Below are 6,000 nucleotides of genomic sequence, written 5' to 3' on the forward strand. Positions count from 1 at the left end.
TTATAGGCCTGCATAGCCGTATACATAGCCCAGCCCAAGTCTCAGTTTCTGTCTGGAAAAAAAAAGGAGATTATATAACAATTATCTTTTGAGAGTGGTTGTAGTGACTAAATGAGGTAAGAGTTGAAATTACTGCCCTTAGTAAAAGCTCAATAATGGTAACTGAACTGGGTGGATTAAGAGTTTGAGGCCAAAGCAGTCTACATAGTGAGACCCTGTCTCCGAAAAACTAAACGAGTCAATGAATGAGTGAATGAATAACACAGAATAAGTGGTAAGTGAAATGTAGCAATTTTAACTTTTTCCAGCTTTATCTGGGCACCAAGGGAGTGGAGGAGTGAATGGGGGTGGCTTTCAGAACTACTGCTTTCCCAAGATCTGCCAACAGAGGGCAGCATCATGAATCGGGCAGCTCTGAGTGCAGATTTTACCGTTAGCTGTGCAACATTTGGAAGGCGATTTCCCTTCTCTGAACCTCAGCATTTCTTCTGTAACAAGGTACAAGGTACTTATAAGAAGAGGCTAGCCTTGTCTTCAGGCCACAGAAGACTTCTTCATTTCCATGCATTTGTTTTTAAAGATGCACCACACTTGGCCAATATTGAACATCTCACACATTCTGATCGCAGTCCTTCATTAAAGAAAGCCAAGGCAGGAACTCAAGCAGAGCGGGAACCCGAAAGCAGGAACTGATGCAGAGACCACGGAGACTGCTGGCTGGCTCTTGTTTGGTTTTGTTTTTCAATACAACCCTGTACCATTGCTCAGGTTGATGTTGCCCACAGTGGTCTGGGCCTTCCCATATCAGTCAAGAAAATGGCCCACAAATGTGTCCACAGGCCAATATGAATGAGGCATTTTCTCAATGGAGGTTCCCTATTTCAGGTGACCTGAGTCTGTATCAAGTTGACAAAAAAGAAACCTAGCCAGCACAGATACGGAAAATAATTTTACCTTGATGACTGCTAATGAAAGACAGAGCAAAACTCCTGGTTATGGAACAAGATTCTATGCTCTAAGAGAAGTTGACTCAATATTGTTATGATACCAGAACCCCCAACTTCATCCACATATTCAACGTAATCCCAACCAATAGCTCACTAGCAGGCAGGTTCCCATTTAAAGACTATAAAACTGGGTGTGGTTATGGACACCTTACATCCCAGTATTTAGGAGACAGAGGTAGGCAGATCTCTTGTGAGTTTGAGGCCAGCCAGGACAACATGATGAGACTCTGTCTCAATTTTAAAAAGTTGAGTTAGAATTCTACAAAGCCCAATAGTAAAAACACTGCCAGTGTGCTGGCTCCTTTTTTTTTTTTTTTAACTTTATGCAGGTTTATTACTTAGATAGGTGGTAGGTGGGAAGAGACAAAAGTTCGTCATAGCCTTTCCTCAAATATCAGGAAATCTAATGTGAGCATATGGAATCTTCCACAATTGTACTGTAGTTGTGGAATACCACCAGAGAATAACCTGCCAAGCATATACTGAGTCATAGGATATGCTGGGTTAAAGCATCCTGAGATGTAGAAAACCATGCTGATTACCTCCTTTTTTTATTCAAGATATTGAATTGTCTGAAGATTCTATAACAATTTAATTTTTAAATTTATCTATTCTGTGTAGGAAGAGGCACATTCCATACTTTTTGCATGTGCAATTCTCCCTCTCTATCTCTTTCTCTTTCTCTCTCTCTCTCTTTCTCTCCCCCCCCGTGTGTGTGTGTGTGTGTGTGTGTGTGTGTGTGTGTGTGTGTGTGTGTGTGTGTGTACGCGCACGCGTGTGTGTTTGGTTTGTGTGTGTATGTGTATATATATATGTATATATATATATGTATATATATATATATATATATTCAGCTGACGTCCTCATTCCTTACTTAATCCTACTACATTTATTTTTGAGGACCAAAAGCAAAAAACAGAGAGGACTGGTGACATCTTGAGGCTACATACCAAATGGCAGTAGAATCTTCCTTGTCAGCTGGAATGTCAAAAAGTATTCCCAAATATTGCTAAGTATTTACATCCATTAATCTAAAACGCCCAAATTGAAAATCACAGTCGTGAGGCAAAAGGGAAAACATGTCATGTATCTTTTTAATTCCTTCTGCTGGCTCCTTTTATGTCAATTTGACACACACACTAGAGTCATCTGAGAGGAGCAAACCCACTTGAGAGAATGTCTCCACAAGCTCAGGCTGTAGGCAGACAGGCTTGCTGTGTATTCTGGTGATAAGCCTCATCACGGGTGGGGCCGTCTCTGGCCTGGTGGTGCAGGGTGCTGTAAGAAAGCAAACAATGGGGGGCAAGCCAGTGAGCAGCACCCCTCCAAGGCCTCTGCATCAGCTCCTGCCTCCAGGTTCTTGCTGTTTGACTTCCTGCCCTTACTGCTTTTGATGAACAGTTACATGGAGGTGTAAGCAAAATAAACTCGTTTCTCCCTGAGTTGCTCTTGTGTCCTGGTGATTCATCACAGCCACAGTAACCCTAACTAAGACAGTTGGGAAAGGGAACAGAGTGGACTGAGGGGCTTTAGAGAAAGTCCTAGACAAACAAACCTAAGGGCAAGTTAATGGGAAGGGGGATTACTCAGCACATTAGGACATGGCTTAATTTAAGGAAAGAATAGAGCAAAATCCAGAATCCAGACATAAAGCAAGATTCCAATTAGACTGGACATTGGAATGTGGATAGCAAGAGTGTTTGTAACAGAAAATAGAGACAGACTGTTCAGAAATAAGGGCTGAATTCAGGCAAGTGCTCTACACTGAGCCATACCCTGTCTCTCCTCTTTTGTTCGACCGTTTCACTGTACCGCCATGGCTGGCTTTAAACTTTTGATCCTGCTGCCTCCACATTCTGAGTGGCTTAGACTGCTGGCATGTGTGTCTGCATCTGATGAAGAAAGACTTTCTTTTCAAAAAATGCTTTATTTATTGATTATTATTTTATGTGTATGGATCTTTTGTCTTCCAGAAAAGGCTGTTAGATCCCTTAGAACTGGAGTTACAAATAGTTGTGAGGTGCCAATGTTCTGGAATCAAACTTTGATCCCCTGGAAGAGCATCCAGTGCTCTTAACCTCTGAGCATTGTTCCAGGCATGAAAGGTAGTTTAAAAACATGAGCCCTCCAAATACAAAAGTAAAGCCAAGTAAAGTGACCCCTGTCATGGCTAATCATGGTTAATCGTAGTTAATCTTCATGGTCTACTTGATAGGATCTGGAGTCACGCAGGAGACAAGCCTCTGGGCACACATCAGATTCCCTGGTACTGGGGTTTCAGATGGTTGTGAACTGCCATGTGGATGCTAGGAATTAAAGCTAGATTTTCTAGAGAAGTGACCAGCCTTCTTAAGCACTGAGGCACCAGCTTCGGAGAATACTGTTTTGATATTACATTAACAAAAACCGAGATATCTGGATAATAAGCAGGTATAGCTGAGGAAGTGTGGATTGAGGAATTGTCACATACAACTAGGGGGAGTGTCATTGATGTGGCCATTCATTCTAAAGAACTAACAGTCTAGGGGGTTATGGCCTAGATGTCCCAGGCAGAAATGGGGTTGCTTGTAAGCTCCGAGCGTTGGAAGCAATCAGGTATTCATCATTAGGGGACTAGAATGGTAACATGTATCAGATGCATCTATAATAGCTGGAACAGTGGCACTCCAGACATACACAGCGCAAGATGGCTATATCTCGTCATGCTAAGAAAATGGAAGCAGAGTAAAATATGTACAATTGAACAGCATTTATCAAAAATATAATTTTGATATCATCTAAGGACAGATATAAGAAAAGATGTACATCTAACATATCAGAATAGCTGCATGTGGAGAAAGAGTACAATCGACCAACACGAAGAAAAGTACATGAAAAAAAGTTTGGATAGATGGATAAAGGGTGGGTGGGTGGGTGGAAGAATGGATGAATGGAAAGAAGAATGGATGGAAGAATGAATGGATGGGTACCTGAGTGGTTGGGTGGATGAAAGGAAGAATGAAAGAATGGATGTGTGGATTCATACATGCATACTTGATTGGGTAGATGGGTGAGTGGTAGATCAATGGATAGAAGAAAGAATGGATGGATGGATTTCTTACAAGAGAGGGACCCATATTTCAAGTGACAGTGTATTCACAACTCAACGGTGGATGATTTCCTTAGTCCTCTGCATTAGAAGTGCCATCCAAACAATACTTCAAATACTTGAAAATAAATTATAGGAATATTGAAGAATTTTTTTTTTTTACCACAAAAGCATTTCTAGAGTAAACTCCTGCTAAAGCGTTTGTTTTTGAAAAAACATATAGGATCTTGTTATTTTTCCCAAACTTGTTTGGAATTATAAGTAAGTCAATGCTGGGCTAGCGAGATGGCTCAGCAATTAAGAGCAATGGCTATTCTTTGAAGATTCCTGTCTTAGTCAGGGTTTCTATTTGCTGAAGAAAACATCATGACCAAGAAACAAGTTGGGGAGGAAAGGGTTTGTTCAGCTTACACTTCCACATTGCTGTTTATCACCGAAGGAAGTCGGGACTGGAACTCAAGCAGGGCAGGAAGCAGGAGCTGATACAGAGGTCATGGAAGAATGCTGCTTACTGGCTTGCTTCCCCTGGCTTGCTCAGCTTTCTTATAGAACTGAGGACTACTAGCCCAGGAGTGGCACCATCCACAATGGGTCATCCCACCCTTGATCACTAATTGAGAAAATGCCTTACAGCTGGATCTCATGGAGACATTTCCTCAAGGGAAGCTCCTTTCTCCGTGATAACTCCAGGTTGTGTCAAGTTGACACACAAAACCAGCCAGTACAACTCCTGAGTTCAATTCCCAGCACCTACATGGTGGCTCACAACTACCTATAATGGGATCTGGTGTCCTCTCCTGGTGTGCAGGCATACATGCAGACAAAGCACCTAGCTACATAAAATACATTAAAAAATAAATCTTTTTTAAAAAGTACTACAACACACAATTTGCGTTTACCATTTATTTATTTATTTATTTATTTAAGTCATTGTTACAGTTGTGTGTGTGTGTGTGTGTGTGTGTGTGTGTGTGTGTGTGTTATAAAAATCCCACAGCATACATCTAGATTTCAGACAATATGTAGGGGTCAGGTCTCATTTTCCATCATGTGATCCCGGCCTTCGAATACAGGTCATTAGGCTTGGCAGCAAGGACTTTTACCCACTGAGCTATCTCCTATTTACCCTCCCCCCACCTCCTCAGGGAGAACTTGAACAGAGCCCTCCATTACTATAAATTATGCAGTCAAAGTTTTCCTCATTTGGGGAAATTGCAGGGGTCAGCAATTCCACAATGAATATGCTTAGCCCTGGGAAAACCACCTTCAAGATTCTGGTATATCCCTGACAGGTAAGTGTGGTATTTGCCTCTTGATGAGCTTTTTATATACCACTGAAAATATTCATTGAGTCCTATTTATACCAGACAGCATTCTAGGTATCTGAGATAAAGCAAGCCTTGAACAGAAGATCTCCACCCTGAAGGCACTTATATTCAGAGGAAGAATAGTAGACATAATTAATATGTCAGGTGTATAGTGAGTGTCACAGATCGTAACTATTCAGAAAAGTCAAATGAGGCAAGAGGACTCAAAGTTGTAGGGCGGTGCTTTATTCTGTACAAAGTGGAGATGGAACAGTGCGCTTCACTGAGGAGGTAATTTAAAGGAAGGAAGCTAAGCATACAGTGTCCGGAAAGAATGAGCCATTGCAAAGACCCTGAGGTAGAGCATGGGAAGGTAGTGAGACTGGCTGGCATCATGTGAAAAAAGCAGGAAGTCGTGGGGATGAAGCCAGAGAAGAGGGGTTATGTTTGGGCACAGGTCATGTGGGAACTTGGAGCCATTTACTGGCATTAAGGTTTTCCTCTGAACGAAGAGGAGGGGGCCTTGTGGGTTTGGGAGTTTTTTTTGTTTGTGACAGGGTGTCACGTAGCCCAGGCTGGCTTCAAACACGCTATGTAG

The 6,000-nt window shown here is 41.9% G+C and overlaps 1 non-coding gene across 1 annotated transcript; it reads right to left on the reverse strand.

The window, feature by feature from the left end:
- Positions 1 to 5,238: 5,238 nt before the first annotated feature.
- Positions 5,239 to 5,395, reverse strand: LOC120102679 (U1 spliceosomal RNA). The gene has a single exon (XR_005504299.2). It is a non-coding gene; the product is annotated as a U1 spliceosomal RNA (small nuclear RNA).
- Positions 5,396 to 6,000: the final 605 nt, after the last annotated feature.

Source organism: Rattus norvegicus, chromosome 4 (genome assembly GCF_036323735.1).
Source record: "Rattus norvegicus strain BN/NHsdMcwi chromosome 4, GRCr8, whole genome shotgun sequence".
NCBI lineage: Eukaryota > Metazoa > Chordata > Mammalia > Rodentia > Muridae > Rattus > Rattus norvegicus.